This window comes from Ursus americanus, chromosome 18, assembly GCF_024610735.1.
Source record: "Ursus americanus isolate L20-20 chromosome 18, mUrsAme1.1.p, whole genome shotgun sequence".
Lineage (NCBI taxonomy): Eukaryota > Metazoa > Chordata > Mammalia > Carnivora > Ursidae > Ursus > Ursus americanus.
In genome coordinates, this window is record NC_142144.1 from 49,865,996 (window position 1) to 49,881,826 (window position 15,831).

The window sequence follows — 15,831 nt, forward strand, 5'->3', positions numbered from 1 at the left end:
GGATGCTGAATTTTCTAAAAGCAAAAGGGAGAGGAGCTTATGTGGCTGCCAAAATGAGATGGTAAGAAATTAAATAATCAGAACACAAAGGAATCAAGGAATTAGTATCAGTTAGGGTGTGTATGATAAACATTCCAGATAGGCACTGTGGTATATGGTCTGTTTTTTCTCTAACCTAGATTCTGTCACTGTCTAGCTGTTTGATCTTTGTAACTTCTTTGGTACTTCTTCAGAGCTCCTTATCTGAAGAGCAGACAAAATGAAGAATGGAAAACAGGTTTCAGCCCTCCTGCAATATCGATAGATTAGTAATGGCTACTTGAGAAGGATTCTGAGATTGTGCCTTGGGTCACTGGGAAGAAGTTGAGCAGTTGCCGGTGACTGTCACAGGGGTGGTGGTGGGCGTGTGTGCTTGCAAGGATACGTGTTTGTAGGTACATGCACCATATTTGAGAAATCATATTTAACGATCCCTTTCAATTCAAATTTATGTCAGAGATTACATTTTTCTTAGCAGTAGGGGTGAGACAGTCTTCTTTTAATCAGCCTTTGTATTTCTGCCTGAAAGCTAGTGTACTTCTACCTTTGGGAGAGAATCATAGGCCGTAGAGCTAGCTGCCTAAAAGACATATAGGGATGGCATCTATCAAGGAATGAAGTGGCTGTTGCCAGAACTGAAGAGTGCACAGTGTGCTTTAAATAGACGCACCTGGGGAGGAGGGTGCCTGAGGTGCACCTCGCTGGCTCAGTCTGTGGAGCATGCAACTCTTGATCTCGGAGTTGTGAGTTCGAGTCCCACATTGGTGTAGACATCGCTTAAAAAATCTCACCTGGTATTCCCTTCTAACCTGCAGATCTGAGTGAATCAAACCGAATAGGTCCCTTCATAAAAGTAAGCCTTCAAATGAACCATAGTTAAATTTTTTTTTTTTTATATAGAGCACTTATCTGTTCTGGGATAACTTTCAAAGCTAAGTAGTATTTTGGGTTGTTTTTAGTACCACATAGAAGGAAAGCATGTAAGAAAATCCGTGATGGCATGTAATTCTTGCCATTTTGATATACAGCGTAGTATAAACGGCATTAAAAGGTGCGGAATCCTTAGCCACTAGTGCAAGTTACGATTGGCTCAGCAGTGTTGAAAGCAGTAAGATTGCTTTCAGGTATATAAAGATACAAACTATTGAGGAATTATTGGTTGATTTTAAGAATTCTTAACTTTCTAATATTTTTTGTTATCTAAGAAAATTATCCAGAGTTATTATAGACTTAATGTACTGTATTAGAAACTGTATAATTTAATGACTTTTATGTATTAGGCCTTTTTTTGTTTTTAAAGATTTTATTTATTTGAGAGAGAGAGAGAGAGAGCACGAGCGGAGAGAGGGACAGAGGGAGAGGAAGAAGCAGACTCCTTGTTGAGCGGAGAGCTAGACGCAGGGCTCGATCCCAGGACCCCGAGATCATGACCAGAGCTGAAGGCAGATGCTTAACAGACTGAGCCCCCAGGTGCCTCTGTATTAGGCCTTTATATAAGGAAGGGCCTATGTAAGAACTAACTCGTTAGCTCACCTCATTGACCAACAAAATAAGTAGTTTTCCTTCATGTGTATTCCTTAAGATGTTGAATGTAGCATACATGCTTGTGGCACACAAAGGCCATACGTTGCCTTTTTAAATTTCTTTGAATCTGTCTTAGCCGCTATTAAGATTGTCCAAGGGCACAATTCATGTTTATTTATGTTCGAGTCACCAAACCTTACGTAAACCTGGCATACAGTAATTCCAGAAACGTTGAATCAGCAGCTGATTTTACCTAAGAGTAACAGTGAGCTACCAGGTGAAGATCATGTCTAAATTGGGGAATCTGAAAATATACTGGATTTTTCATCCTGTAATTCATAGAGGCTAGTGTGTATGTTCTGTTGTGATCAGTTTTTATAGAGAAATCTACAGAACCTGGAAAGTGAGTGGTAACAGCTTGAATTCCTTTGCTTCAAGTTTTTCCTGCCAAAGTCTATCTAGACTTTAAATCTGTCAGTCAAGATCTGTGCATGAAAAAACTTCCAAAGAAACATTTTTTGTTTAAAAGTAAATGGTAAATCGAAATTCGTGTACAGAGTAATATAGTGTTAATATGTCTTGTGTAAGTAGATGTAAGTAAGCATCTGGTGGCCTGAGCCATCAGACTTTCACAGCTGCAAAGGACAGTAGTGGATCTAGTTAGAGTTTGACATCTGAATGATCCGGTTGCCTTCCATTTTTGGTGTTTTTACACCACAGATCATAAGATATAGAAAGCAGAACAAACGCTAGAGAATGGGTGCTCCGAGCTTTTTAAATGTTGGAGCACAGTGTGATGGTAGTGGAAAACAGTGTCTTGAGAGTCCTAGGATCAGGCTAGTTGTGGCTCTGATGTTCTGGTTCCTCATCTTTCAAGTGCTGTAAGCATCCCTGTCTTGTATATCTTAGGTCAGTATGACAATATGTCTGAAAGTATTTTAAAGACTGTAGTTCTGAGGTTTCATTTAATAATTCGAGGACCTCCTTTATGCCAGGTATTGCTTTTGGAGCTGGAGATAATTCCCTAAGGACTTTGCAGTCTGATGGAATTCTGGGTTTTAAAGACTGTGTTTCATGGTGTTTCAGTTTTATCCTACTGAGATATTTGCTCTGGGTTAAGAATGTGAAAAGAGGGGCGCCTGGGTGGCTTAGTCGTTAAGCATTTGCCTTTGGCTCAGGGCGTGATCCCAGGGTTCTGGGATCGAGCCCCGCATCAGGCCCCCTGCTCTGCTGGGAGCCTGCTTCTTCCTCTCCCATTTCCCCTGCTTGTGTTCCCTCTCTTGCTGGCTGTCTCTCTGTCAAATAAATAAATAAATTCTTTAAAAAAAAAAAAAAGTGAAAAGAAAGGAAAAATTTGAAAATGTTTTGTTACTTTTCTATCTCTATGCCTTATACAAACTTGACTCTTAGAATTTGCCTATGTAATCCCCCACATCATGTAGGAGGGATTTTATGGTATGATGAATTTTCTTTTGGCAAAGCCAAAATATTCTAGCGTATGTTGAACCAGGTATATAAGTTGACTTTTAGACATGTAGTTGTCATTATTAATATAAGTGGCTTGTTGTCACTTGAAATGCTGTGACTAGCCCAAGGGTCGTTTCTGAATAAGCAGAGAAGTTTAATTTGAATGTATGTATCAGGGTTGACTCTTCTACCAAAAACTGAAGAAAATCATCATTTTTACTTAATGGGATTTGTTAGTTCTAGTCTTTTTAGCAATTTCACTTGAAAAGTTGATTAGCAACATGTCCTCTTTTCATTCCTGATGGTGAGGGCTCATTTAAGGACCTGGGAGAAATTAGGGTTGATGGTTGTAGGGTTCAACTTAATAAAAAAAAATAATAATAAGGGAGACATTAAATTATATTCTTGAATTGTTTTTCTAGATTTTTTTTTTTTCCTGGAAGGAATGGTTTAGCAAAAGTTTTAAAAATCAAGGTAAACTAGAGATTGGGTCACATTCATGGCCACATTATTGTTTGGGGATCTATTTCATCTGCATATACACCTTAGAGTTTTCAAGACTATACCACTGATGGCCCACTTTATATATGGCTTCATTTGAGTACATAAATAGTAATCATTGACTAAAACTTAAAAAAAAAAAAGACCTCTATTCCTTTGTCTAAATCAGAACAAATTGTTTTTGAAAGCGGAGCCATGAGGATACCTTGAGTGACCACAGACCTGGCCCAGAATGGAAAGGAAATTATGGAAAGGAGGGAGCCATGCCTTTGGTCCCCCCAAATCCTAGTCTGGGAACCATTAGCAGGACCATCTTGCTGTGCAGCACATTCGTAGCATTAGAGGCAATTTCTAAAACTGTTAAAACCAATCCCTGTAGGGTTTTAGAGATTAAACTCACCACCCTGTGTTATAACCAGATGAAAATAATTATGTACTCCAGCTTGCTGCTAAGTGGGGTGAAATGGATTTCTAGTGCCAGGATTCTTAACTAGGTGAGATGGGTGCTGCCTTTTACTAAAGGCTCCCTGCAGTTAAAAGCTTTATCCTATTAGAGCAAGTCTCAAAACTGGTAAGACTGGGAAAAAACAATACAACTTTAGACACCAGTTCTTTTAAGACCTCTTCTAACTTAAATCCGTGTTTCTTGGCAAGAGACGTAAATCTCACATTTAAAATATATCAGAACTTTGCCTTGCACATACTAGTTTTTTGTTAACTAGATGTTAAGTGAAAAGTTTTTATAAGCACAAAGGCAGTGCAGACTCATATTGCCTCTAAAATAAGGATAATAATAAGACTTACTTCATGGATTTGTGGTGGTGAGGATTGAATGTTGCTAATGTAAAGAACTTAAAAACATGCTTGACACAGAAAAATCAATCTGTTGCTGATTGAAATATTAAACAGTTTTTAATGCCGTGTGGAAAAAGTAGGCAGTGTTTGCTATTGTTATTATATGAAGTTGCTGCCGCTAACATTTCATCTGCGTGAATTGTGTCTCCATTTGTGTAGAAGGACACTGCTGATTGTTGCACACACATTGTACTCAGTTCTCCTTTTCAACAGTGGCATAGAATTTGTGATGACTAGTGAAGGAAGCCATTACCACCCATTGACTAGACTTTTCTTAAGTACTCGTTGGTATACATGACTGACTTTGTCCCAGTGAACATTGACTTCTATCAAAGAATATTAACCACCATTCATAGGTGAGAACGCCAAAGATGTATTATCCATTTTAGAATAAACTTTTCACTTAAAAAAGAAATCAAAGCTAACAAAAGGGGATGGGGGCATCCATTCTATATTGTAGTATCTTTTTATTAATTCATTAATATAAAAATTCTTTGCTGGGTGCTTAATATATAGAGAAAGCAGATACTGTACTAAGCTCTAAGGAGTCAATGATAGGGAAAGAAGAGTTATACTATCTTACTCTTATGGTGTTTACATATGGATAGGGAGACTTATTTAGATAATCAGGCAAAATTGTAAAATGGTGAATGTGGTACATATTAGGAATATAAATGTTGGCTTTCAGATATATGTCTTTTGAATCTTCTAAAGAAAGTATCACTGTGGGGCACCTGGGTGGCTCAGTTGGTTAAACGTCTACCTTTAGCTAAGGTCATGATCTCAGGGTCCTGGGTTTGAGCCCCACATCGGACTCCCTGCTCAGTGGGGAGTCTGCTTCTCCCTCTCCCTCTGCCTGCCACTCCCCCTGCTTGTGAGTGTGCTGTGCTCTCTCTCTCTCTCTCTCAAATAAATGAATAAAATCTTCAAAAAAGAAGGAAAGAAAGTATCATTGTTTTTCTCCTCTCACAAAAGAGAAAATGGTCCTAGAGAAGATACTGTACTTGGCCTAAGGTCAGACAGTTGGTAAGTAGCAGTCTGACTCTAGTCTGGTTCTAAGCCTTGTGTCTTTTTTGTCCTTCTGCAGCTGCCACTTATTACAACCAACATGAAGAAAGAAGGAATAAAGTGGCCACAGTTTATAAAAGTATTGATCTATTTTTGGAGTGTTTGAAATAAATGAACATTTGCCCTAACAAGCAGACTTGGGGATTTACAAATTTATAACACTGAATCCTTTATTAATACAGTTTAACTCAAGAGTGGAAGTTAAAATACTAAATATCAGAATTATTTTGCTTTAGGGGACTTTTGAAATTGGCCCATGACAGTCAAACTTTTTTTTGAGATTTGGAATCCCTCCCTGCTTTTCCAAATGGAATATTTCTCAGAACCCTAAATATAAAGAAACAGACACCAAATGTAGTTAGTGGAGTCAGGGCAGATTTTCCTGAAGAGTCTTTTGAACTAAGATCTGAAGGATGAAGAGAAATTAGTTGGGGTTTGGGTTTTGTTTTTTTTGTTTTTTCGTTTTTTGTTTTTTGAGGTTAAGTCAAAGGGTGCTGAGTGTTGCACAAAGACCAATGCCCTGAGATCAGAGGGAGCTTGGGACATTGGAAGTGTGGACAGAAAGCTATTGTAGCTGGTGTGGAAAGAGTAGAGCCATGGAGAAGAGGGGCTTGTAGGCCATGGTAAGGCCCTTAGTCATTATTCTAAGTGAAATGGGAAGCTGTTGAAGGTTTTAAGCAGGGTTTCAGTCCACATCTTTTTTTGAAGGTTTAGCTCTGGCACTTGTCAGTCCTTTTGAGGTGATCCTCTTTCTGGAGCTGGGGACCTTATCCCATGTGTAGTAGTAATGATTCTTTACAGCAAGCAGCCAAATAACGAGCAATTCCCTGTATGTTAGGGTCTCGTGATGGGCCTGCAAGGACAGTAATATTGAAAAACAGAGAAAAAAATTGCTCTTTGCCCTTAGTAAACTATGGATAGAGGAACAATAAAAGAATATAGTCAACTATTACTACTCTGGGGGTAATGACCCACAGATCTCTGGCTTCTCAGTCCAGCTTTTTTCTCTTCCCTCTTGGCATTTAATTGCTTGGGAGCACCTGTTCCAAGAAGTGGAATAAGAGTGGAGTTCAAACTCAAAATGGATATTTTATATTTTAACAATTATAGTAAAATGCTTATAGGGACAGAAGGTTGAAATTGTCCAGGAGATTTCTTTGGATTTCTTTGTTAATGTTGTCTTTCATCTTTAGGTGGAGCTTCTAAGAAGAATTCATCATCTGGGGAATTCACATCAGTTGTCATTTGGGAGTAGGAGTGAGGTTGGTTGTGACAAGAGGAGGATGGATTTGTGGGAGGATATCACTGCAAGGAGGGTGTTTGCTCTAATTCTCCAGATACATAGCTGTGATATGGGGTGAATCACTGAACTTTTTATAAGGCTGATTCCTTGTCTATAATAACAAGGAATGTGGATTCAGGGATTTTTCTCAACTTTTGTTCAAGTCTTTTTGGCTTATTTTCCCTTCAACCATCAAAATGCTACATGAAAAATATTTTTGAAATTAATGTTCATTGTTATATTTTGTCTTGAGGATTTCACAGACCCCTTGGAAGAATATTCTCTTTGTTGTAAACTTGGGTTAGGATTCACTGATTCGCTTATTTTATAGTCGGGGCATGAGAGGGGTGAACGGTTTTGATGACATTATAATAAGCAGGTCAAATGTTCTAGCTATTTGTTCTTGATAAGGAATCTTTCAGGCTTTTGCAGTTGGACAGAACACATTGTGTTCTTTGTGTTCCATTTCAGTTTGCCTGCTTTTCCCTGGAATTCTGTGCTGCTTCATAGCTTCTTTTCCCTTGATAGTCCGACACATGACTGATGGTGTCACAGAACCTTCTGGATTTTCTTCTCTTATTCTGTTGGCATTTAAGGACATGTAATAGCTTCATATTTTTCTTTTAAAGAGTTTCTCATTGTTTTAAAGACTGAAGAGTTCTCTTTCACGTCTTTTCAAATGCTTTTCTCGAGAATCCATGTTCCCTTCAACAAAAAACCAGAAAATCTTTAGATCTGGAGTTTGGTTTCATTTATTCCTATAACCTCTGGTTTCCGCTCAACAAATGGTGCCTCGTGAATGAAGCTTGTGACATGGCTGGTTCAGAACTCCTGTAGCCAGAAAACTCCATTGCGGTGTTTTACTTGTAGCCAGCTGGAATTCTAATAGATTGGCGTGCTAGTTGTCCTCTTAAGTGTTTTTATTTGTTTTGTTTTGTTTTGTTTTATTTTGTATTGGTTTGGTTTTTTTGCTTGAGTAGTCAACTTCCCCGGCCTTCCTTAACTTGCTAGTAGTTATGTGCTGGTCTGTAATGCCGTATAGAATGATAAAAGAATTGTTGCTATAACTTTCCAAAGTCTCCTACATCTTGCTTGATGAGTCTGCTAATCTAAGTCTTGTTATAAGCATGTTATGTGTATTACCATTATTTGCTCAGTGGGACAAAATAGAAAAGCATTAAAAATAATATGTATGGAGCTTGTGCAACTTGTGTGGCACGAAGAGAAGCTGGTGGTTTGAGAACTGTGACCCATGAGCACTTGATTGGGTTTTGAACACGAAATGAACTCCGGACAGAATGTATGTACGAAGTCTGATTTCAGCCACAGACTTAATAGTGTGGAGTTCAGCCACCAAATCTGTTCGTATGGATATCATATAACTTCTGGAACTTGAATACTTCCTACATTAACTCCAGGTTTCATCCCATTCCAACCTTTTGATGCTCTTAAGAACCACACACACATACACCCCCACCCCTACCTCGCTGAAAAACCATTACTCTGAATTTGAGGAAAGATCGAACGCTTTATTTGCCTTCTTATAAAAGTTAACTACAAGTTCAGTGTTAGGAACTTCAGTTGGATAAGAAACATCACATGAATGAATATAAATACATTCCAATTCTTTGAGTATACATGAACTTTCTGCTTATTGGTTGAATACTAAGGTCAAGGCAAATGAAAATGGTCATTGAAACTCATCCATCTTTTGGACATTTGGCACTTCATTCTACAAATGTGCACATTTATGATTTTGGCTCATAAAAGCTTTTAAATATTAAGCTTTTTATTTGGAAATCTGTCAGCCCGTTTTGAAGTCTTTTAATTTGGGGGGTGGCCTAGATTAGACTGGAATAATAATAAAGTATGCTCTGCAAATAATTGCAAATACCAAAATTATTTCTTTTTTATAGGTTGCCAACAAATTTTATAAATTGCACCTTGGCAATGATTATTTTAGGTTGTCTAGCTTGTCAAGAGCTACAGTTTCTGTTACAAGGAAATAACGACGTTTTCGTTTAGAGGAGTATGAAACATTTTCCACAACCGTGAATCTGTTATTGGCTTCATTCAGCCCGCTGCCAGTGGAATCCAATTTCTAGAAGGCAGAAGCAGTGCCATTCACTCTTGTTGTTCTTGCACCTATTTCTTCAAATTTTGAGTCCTTCAGCCTTTAAGCATCCTTAGGGTCTTCTTCTGCCAGGTTAAATGTGTGAATTACAGAGTAGAGAGTGAGTTGAAGATTTGTTCTATTTTCTGCTCTCAAATAATAATTTCTCATAGTTTTCTTTTTCCCTTTGGTGATCTACTTTCAGAATCTGAGTCACTAAATGAGTTTTATCGAAGGAGGAAAATGTACTTAGATACTTAGAAATTGAAAGGGGATTCATAAATTGGCAATCTCCTTGAACGAGAGAAAGTGCGAGGTGAATGCCGCCATCCCTCAGCACAGGTGATATAATTTATTGAGCTTAATGAATGTTAAGCATAGGCCATTTTAAAGATTTTAGATAAGCAATTTTATATTTTAAAGGTGTATTTTATAGAAATAAATACCCTCCAACACAGTTTCATTCTTTGTTAAGAAAACTAAAACTAGTAGAAATTTAATTGAAATACAATTGTGCAGCTTTTGAAAGAAGAATCTGGTATATGTTGCTTGAAAAACTTTTGACATCAATTCTGAATTTCTGCACAAACCTTTAAAGCCTTTTCACAGATGCAAGCATTTATGATAAGACTTCGGTGAAATTTTTTTAAAACATATTCTGGAAAACTCAAGTTCATTCTGCAAACTGTTGGAGTAGTAGACATTCATGCACAAGTAGGTGGTTTGTGTACTATAGTGGATACCGTGTTTCCTATTTTCTTTAGGGAGGCATTTTTGTTCCTTTGGGGAAATAAACTTCCCATTTATTTTTCTTAAGTATTTTTAAACTTGGTTACTTATTTTTTTAAGTAATCTCTGCCACTGTTTATATGTAGAACTGAAGAAGAATTTTTAGTTAAATCTTACACATTAAAAACCAGTTTAATTCAGCAGATATACAACAAGTGCCTACTGTGTGCTAGATGTTTGTAGAATTGCTGTTTTGTTTGTGAACATAAGCACTGGGCATAGAGCTAAATCCTTCCCTTTGCAAACACCCCTGAGAATAGGACCTAAGGTGAAAATGTGTTTTGGCCTATATCATGTTTTCTAGTCCTTTCTGTGTATTTCATTAGGAAAATATTTAAAAAAAATATTTTAAAAAAATATTTTGGGTGAGGGAACCAACCCACTTGTCCAACTTGTGAAAGTCTATGGAACAACACCAACATCAAAAAAGACAACATTTTCAGATCAGGAATGTAATCACTCAGTCACCTAATAAAAAGAGTGCTTTAGCGTATTGCATATAGGGCAAAAAGGCACAACCATTCATTTGGTAGACGGAGAGTAAGGGGCCTGGAGTCAGCCTTCCCCCGAAGACAGAATGCTTTAAAAACATGTTGCCATTAATATTTAAGACAGAAAGCATTTTGAACCCGCTCCCTCTCTTTCTCCCCTTCCTCTCAGCATTCATGTTTTAGTTTGCTCCCAAGTGCTCACAAGTCCGTGCCAGACGGAAATTCGCAGGGGCCGCTGCAGTCCCACAGAGGCCACTCAGGGGAGGGACGCGGGCGGAACAGTCGCGCTCAGTCCTCCCAGGCGCCCCAGGCTCCAGGTCCTGCGGGGCCTCGAGCAGGCTGTGGGCTCGCCCCCTTCTCCTCTGCCCGCCCCATCCGCCACCCCTCTGCTCACATATGCAGCCCCTCCCCCTCTCTGAGCCTCTGGAGTCGCTTCGAGGCCATCTAGTCATACGCTGTCCATCAGATGTGTTTACTTTTTTCCTGACAGCCGACACATCTGGAGCACATATTCAGGTTATTCCAGTGCCACTAGACACATTCCACAAGATCATTTCAGCGGTTGTTATGGCGATCTTCCTCCCTCCAGTGATTTTCAAGTTGCATGACAGAAATAGCTGGAGCTAACCAGGGGGACAAAAGTCAACGGGATCAGGAAGGGCTTCTTTCACAGAATGAACTAATTAGTGACCCTGCTTTCTTCACAGGGCAATGAGCATATGGTTTAATAAAGTGAGTCTATGACACTTTTTTTTTCTCTGTAGGCAAAGCTGTCACTGGCTGAAAACTTTCCTGTTTTTACTGGTGGGACCGTAGTCTGCTGTCTTTCAACAGAGTTTACTTCACAAGTAGAAAATGTTTGCTCCTGAGAGTTAAACTTCAGAACTTTTTCTTGGCTTCATACTACCTAACTATAGTAGTTCCTTCAACTTAAAGAGACAGTATTCATTTTATATGTGTTTCCTTGCGAGGATTTATGCTTACTCAAAACTGAGCATTTTCAGTTGGGTTTTTGTAAGTGTTATGAATTGGTTCCTGGAAGTTCTGAGAAATAGAATTTGTTGTGGTTTTCCTATCAAATATAATCAACATTTCTTATTGGATTAATTACAGACTTCTACCTGTGATTTTGGTGGGCACAATTACAGTATATTTTAGTAATAAAAGGTTTGATTAAGAAAGCTCCATTTTTATCACATTTTAAGTAACATGCAGAGATCTGGTTATGATTCAGTCTTTTTTTTTCCCTTGACGCTTAACTTTTTACATTTTGTGTAGGTTTTTTGACAACTTTATAGCATGTACATATCATTATAGACATGGGAAATTAGACCTGAGATCATTTTGTATTATGAAGTGGAAATACTGCTTGGATTTATGATAGATATTTAAAGTAATGCTGTAAAGCACTGCCATCTTTGATTACTATATGAACAATACAGCATGCCTTAATAAGTGTTTTTTGGACGAATGGATATATAATATGGATTTAGACTAAGTGTGTGTTGCCATTAATCATAACTCTGAAATTTATGAATCACAGAGGCCCATTTTCTTTCCTTTTTTTTTTTTTTGATTTATTTCTATATTCTCAGTCTTAAAAAAGTACAGCCACCTATATGTTTTTCACACTTTGGATTCCTGACGTGTACCACAAAATACTTTTTTACACATGTGTACATGTAGTAATCTCTAAACCTTCTTGTCTCGTTCTCTCATCAGAACTCACAAATTCCCCTTATTTGCACACACCCCACATTTAAGTTTAGTCCCAAGGCACTAGAGTCACCATGAACAACAGACTTTGTATTTTTCCCATTTGATTGAATTACTCATGTGTTGACTGAGTTCTCTGGATTCTGGGAATGTGACAGTGGGTGACAAGTAGGAAAATCAGAGCTGGACTCTTTCAAACACGTTGTCCTAATTCCTTCCCCATTGGTACAGTGACTTGTCCTACCCCACCCCTCTCCCAGCTAAATTCCTCTTCCATGGGTCCTGCTGACGCTGATCACCAGGCTGCTTTTGGAGTACCTGCTCTCAGCAGTGCCAGGAGGACACTGAGAGGTCACATAATCAGATGTGAATTTAATTCTTGGAGACCTGCTTGTTGCTTCTCCTTGTGTTCTTGCTAGTTACACATTATTAACTGTGGTGCCTTTCAGGGCCTCAATTACTAGGGCGAGTATGTATCATGCAGGGACTGAACTCAAGCTAGAATGCTGAGGGTGGTTATAAAATTATGCTTCCCTTTCCAGATGTAATTTTGCAGTAATTAAACCTAATGCAATTTAAGCGTTGTAGTCAGTGTTGGGGTAGCCATCGCCAAGTCTAATTGGTAATATCACTTAAATCGTAGCACTTATTACTGGTTATCTGGGAACTAGAATAAACCCAAAAAAACTCACATTGATTAACCCTTGCTTTTTCTGCACCAGATAAAGTGGATAGCTTGTTCCTTTGTCAAAATTTGTCATCTGTATTGTATGGCATTTTGATACCATTTGACACTTATTTTTTTCCTAATTTAGATAGCCATTCATTGATCTTGTCATCTGTCTCTAAGTTGTGGTTTTCATAGTTTGTTGCCCTAATTTTTGGAGATTTCATCCGGCACAAAGCTATTGTCTATTTGGGTGACTTGGTTTCTCCAAGTGGACAATGAAAATCCATCGTGAAAACATACTTGCCCATCATAAAAGATGATTTGTTTACTATATTTCTGTCCAGATTTTTTCCAAAAGAAAAAAGTGAAAGGATATAAAACAAAATATATCACAGAATATATCCTCGTTTACTTTTTTTTTTTTGCATTTATTTTATCAGGCCTGTGAATATGGCAGCCAGCTTAAGTCAGTTGAGCGGCCAGGGTGCCAGAACGGTTTGCCTGCATGTGATAGTGAAACAAATAGTGAGCTCAATATGGCAGTGATAATCTCAACTTATAGGGTTTTCTCAGTTGTGAAATGTTTGTGTTAAGGATGACTTTTTTGTTGTTTTTGTTACAGTCTGACAGCTGAAGATGCTTTTAAAACCTTCCAGTCACTTAGAGCAGAGCTATATGGCATGGGCTTGGTGGTTCTAAAAGGCAGGTCCTATTCATCACAGAAACAGCAAGTCTCTAGGTTATGGGGGAAGATTGAGGGGTGGGGGAGTGAGGCAGGGAGAAGGGGGAGCTGCTGCTCTGTCCAGTTTACATTTGTCACCAGTGACTAGCTTTTAAAAAATGTATTAGCTGTGCATGGTGGTAAGTAAGATCCAGCTGCAGGGGATTACGGCTTTGAGTGGGTCGGGGAGCTTGGAATGCATTCAGTTCCATCAGGGGATTTGTGTCCCTCGTCATCAGCCTTAACATTGCTAAAGCAGTAAAGATTAAGAACAGGCCAGTGTCACCTGCCCTGAACTTTGAAAAAACCCTGGAGCCATTAAACAAAAAAGGGGTGGTAGTTTAGAAAGTGTCCCTTCTCTCCGTCCGAAGTGTTTTTCAAGTGATACGTATAAAATAAAGGGAAACACATAGGCTCAGGTGAAAGGCTGCCTGTGATGGTGTTATTTCTACAACTTAGTGAATGTGTCATAATCATAATTTATGATGAAAAACACCTTCCACAAATAACGTTCTGTTAATGAACATTTTTGTGGGAGGTTTCCAAATCAAGATGAACAGTCAGTAGTTAGGAGGGAATAATTCTGAGAGATTGAGTCTCACTTTGTAGAAGAAAAAGCTTTTGCATGGTGTGGTTTTGGTGACCCTCCCCCTCTTCCCCAGCAAGAAAGTTAAGAGAACACCACAAAGGTTTACTTTTTTCAGGGATTTTGAAATTCAGCATACATGCCAGCAAGCAGTTTAGAGGCAGGAAGTCTTTTCTAGTAGTACAGTCATGAACTGGTAAACTAGAAGCATCTGTAAAAATTTAGAGGGAATATCAGCTTTCTCAAAGCTTCAGCCCAAGTGTAATGAGGTGCAAATGATAGCACTGCATAACCCTTCCCCACCCCAATTGTGGAATGAGATATTGAGTCAAAAATAAAGAGGAAGACAAGGATTTCAGAACTCTACTTCACTGAAACAAATTTCACTTTTCAGATGAAATGGCTTTTTGATGACTAAGGATATCCTTAACTTGGGTCAATGAGTAGTAAACAAATGATTTTCTTTTCTTTTTTTTCTTTTTCTTTTTTTTTTTTAAAGATTTTATTTATTTATTCGACAGAGAGAGACAGCCAGCGAGAGAGGGAACAAGCAGGGGGAGTGGGAGAGGAAGAAGCAGGCTCATAGTGGAGGAGCCTGATGTGGGGCTCGATCCCAGAACACCGGGATCACGCCCTGAGCCGAAGGCAGACGCTCAACCGCTGTGCCACCCAGGCGCCCCACAAATGATTTTCTGCTCAGCCTCTCTAGATACCATTTCTAAAAAGTGGTTGCTTTTGGGGGTGGGTGCATGAAATGACATACCTACTCATTTGGCTGAGTAAATTAACAAGAGTTTTTAGTTTGAAGTAAACTTCAGCTGATCTGTATCTTTGGCAGGGACCTCTCTCTTTACAGAAAGAAAAAAAGGGAGAATAAGAAAAAAAGATGTGATTTGTTTGAAGGAACACATCTGGGTGTGATGATCTGCTGTATCTTAACACCAGATGGCAGGTTTAGGCTGACAACTAAACCCGCTTTAGCCTGGTCAGACGGTATCTTAACATGTCATTTTTTCCCCCTGTCCATGCACAGGAAGTACAACAATTATTTGCGCTTAAGGCTAGCGGCCCTCCTTGGATCTGTGCCTTTGGGCTCTTTCACTGCCTCTCTGCTGTTATAGACAAGGCTGGCTTCCCTTGGCAACCCCTGAAACAGATTCCCTCCATGGCTCATACCTTTTCAAAGGTATGTTTTGTCGAGGTAGAGGTGTGGTGCCTTAAGGTGGCTGGTGCTTGTCATGACAGGCATGGCATTAGCTGGGCCGAGCAGTGACTAGAAGTGACAGCGTTGGTTTGCAGTGCCTGCGGGCCTCTCAGTCATCACTCCTGCTGGAGCCTTAAAACTTTGAAAGCACCCCCTGAGCACCTTTGCTTATCATGGAGATAACAGTTTAAGCACAAGGGGACCAGGAAGTGACTGAGGACAGGCAAGTCCTTTTCTCCCCTTTGTCTTCTTGTAGTAGTTTTTACTTGAAAGAGTTTCACACACGTGCCCTTAAGAAAGAAAGAATGCAAGGAAGCTATGTCCAAATCAACAGAAGCGGTCTTTGAATTTCTGTAAGTTTTGAGTCTTAAATTTTGCCATTAGACTTACGGTTTTTGTGCATTGTGTCTTAAAATGACCACTCAGAAAAATACACCTTTCACTTACCCCCTTCAAGAGAAAGGGGACAATAAATAATATATTTTCCCTTACTGTTTGATACATTACCTTCTCCAAGATAGCAGTCAGAGCCTGATTCCCAAAGGACTTTGTGAGAAGTTTCTTACCACTCTCAACCATTGGGTATCTTTGTAGATTTTCCAGGAATTATTCTTAGATGCTCACGAGCGATTAATGCACATATGTGTAATCTATCCAAAGGGCTACAAAATGCGTTCATTAATCCATTCTACAAACTAAGATTAATTAGAATCATCTGTAGGCATCTTATCATAAGGTCACAATTCTAATATAATTTGGTAAGAGCTGTTAGGGATTTGAATGAAATTTCAAAAGGACCTCCACA

General features: G+C 38.9%; 1 long non-coding RNA gene across 1 annotated transcript in view; it reads left to right on the plus strand.

The window, feature by feature from the left end:
• LOC148108606 (uncharacterized) overlaps positions 1 to 15,831 on the plus strand; it is a 68,400-nt gene that overhangs the window by 32,200 nt on the left and 20,369 nt on the right. Inside the window, exon 2 of the long non-coding RNA XR_015727500.1 lies at positions 1 to 15,831. This exon is cut by the window's right edge and continues 20,369 nt beyond it. This is a non-coding gene — a long non-coding RNA (uncharacterized LOC148108606).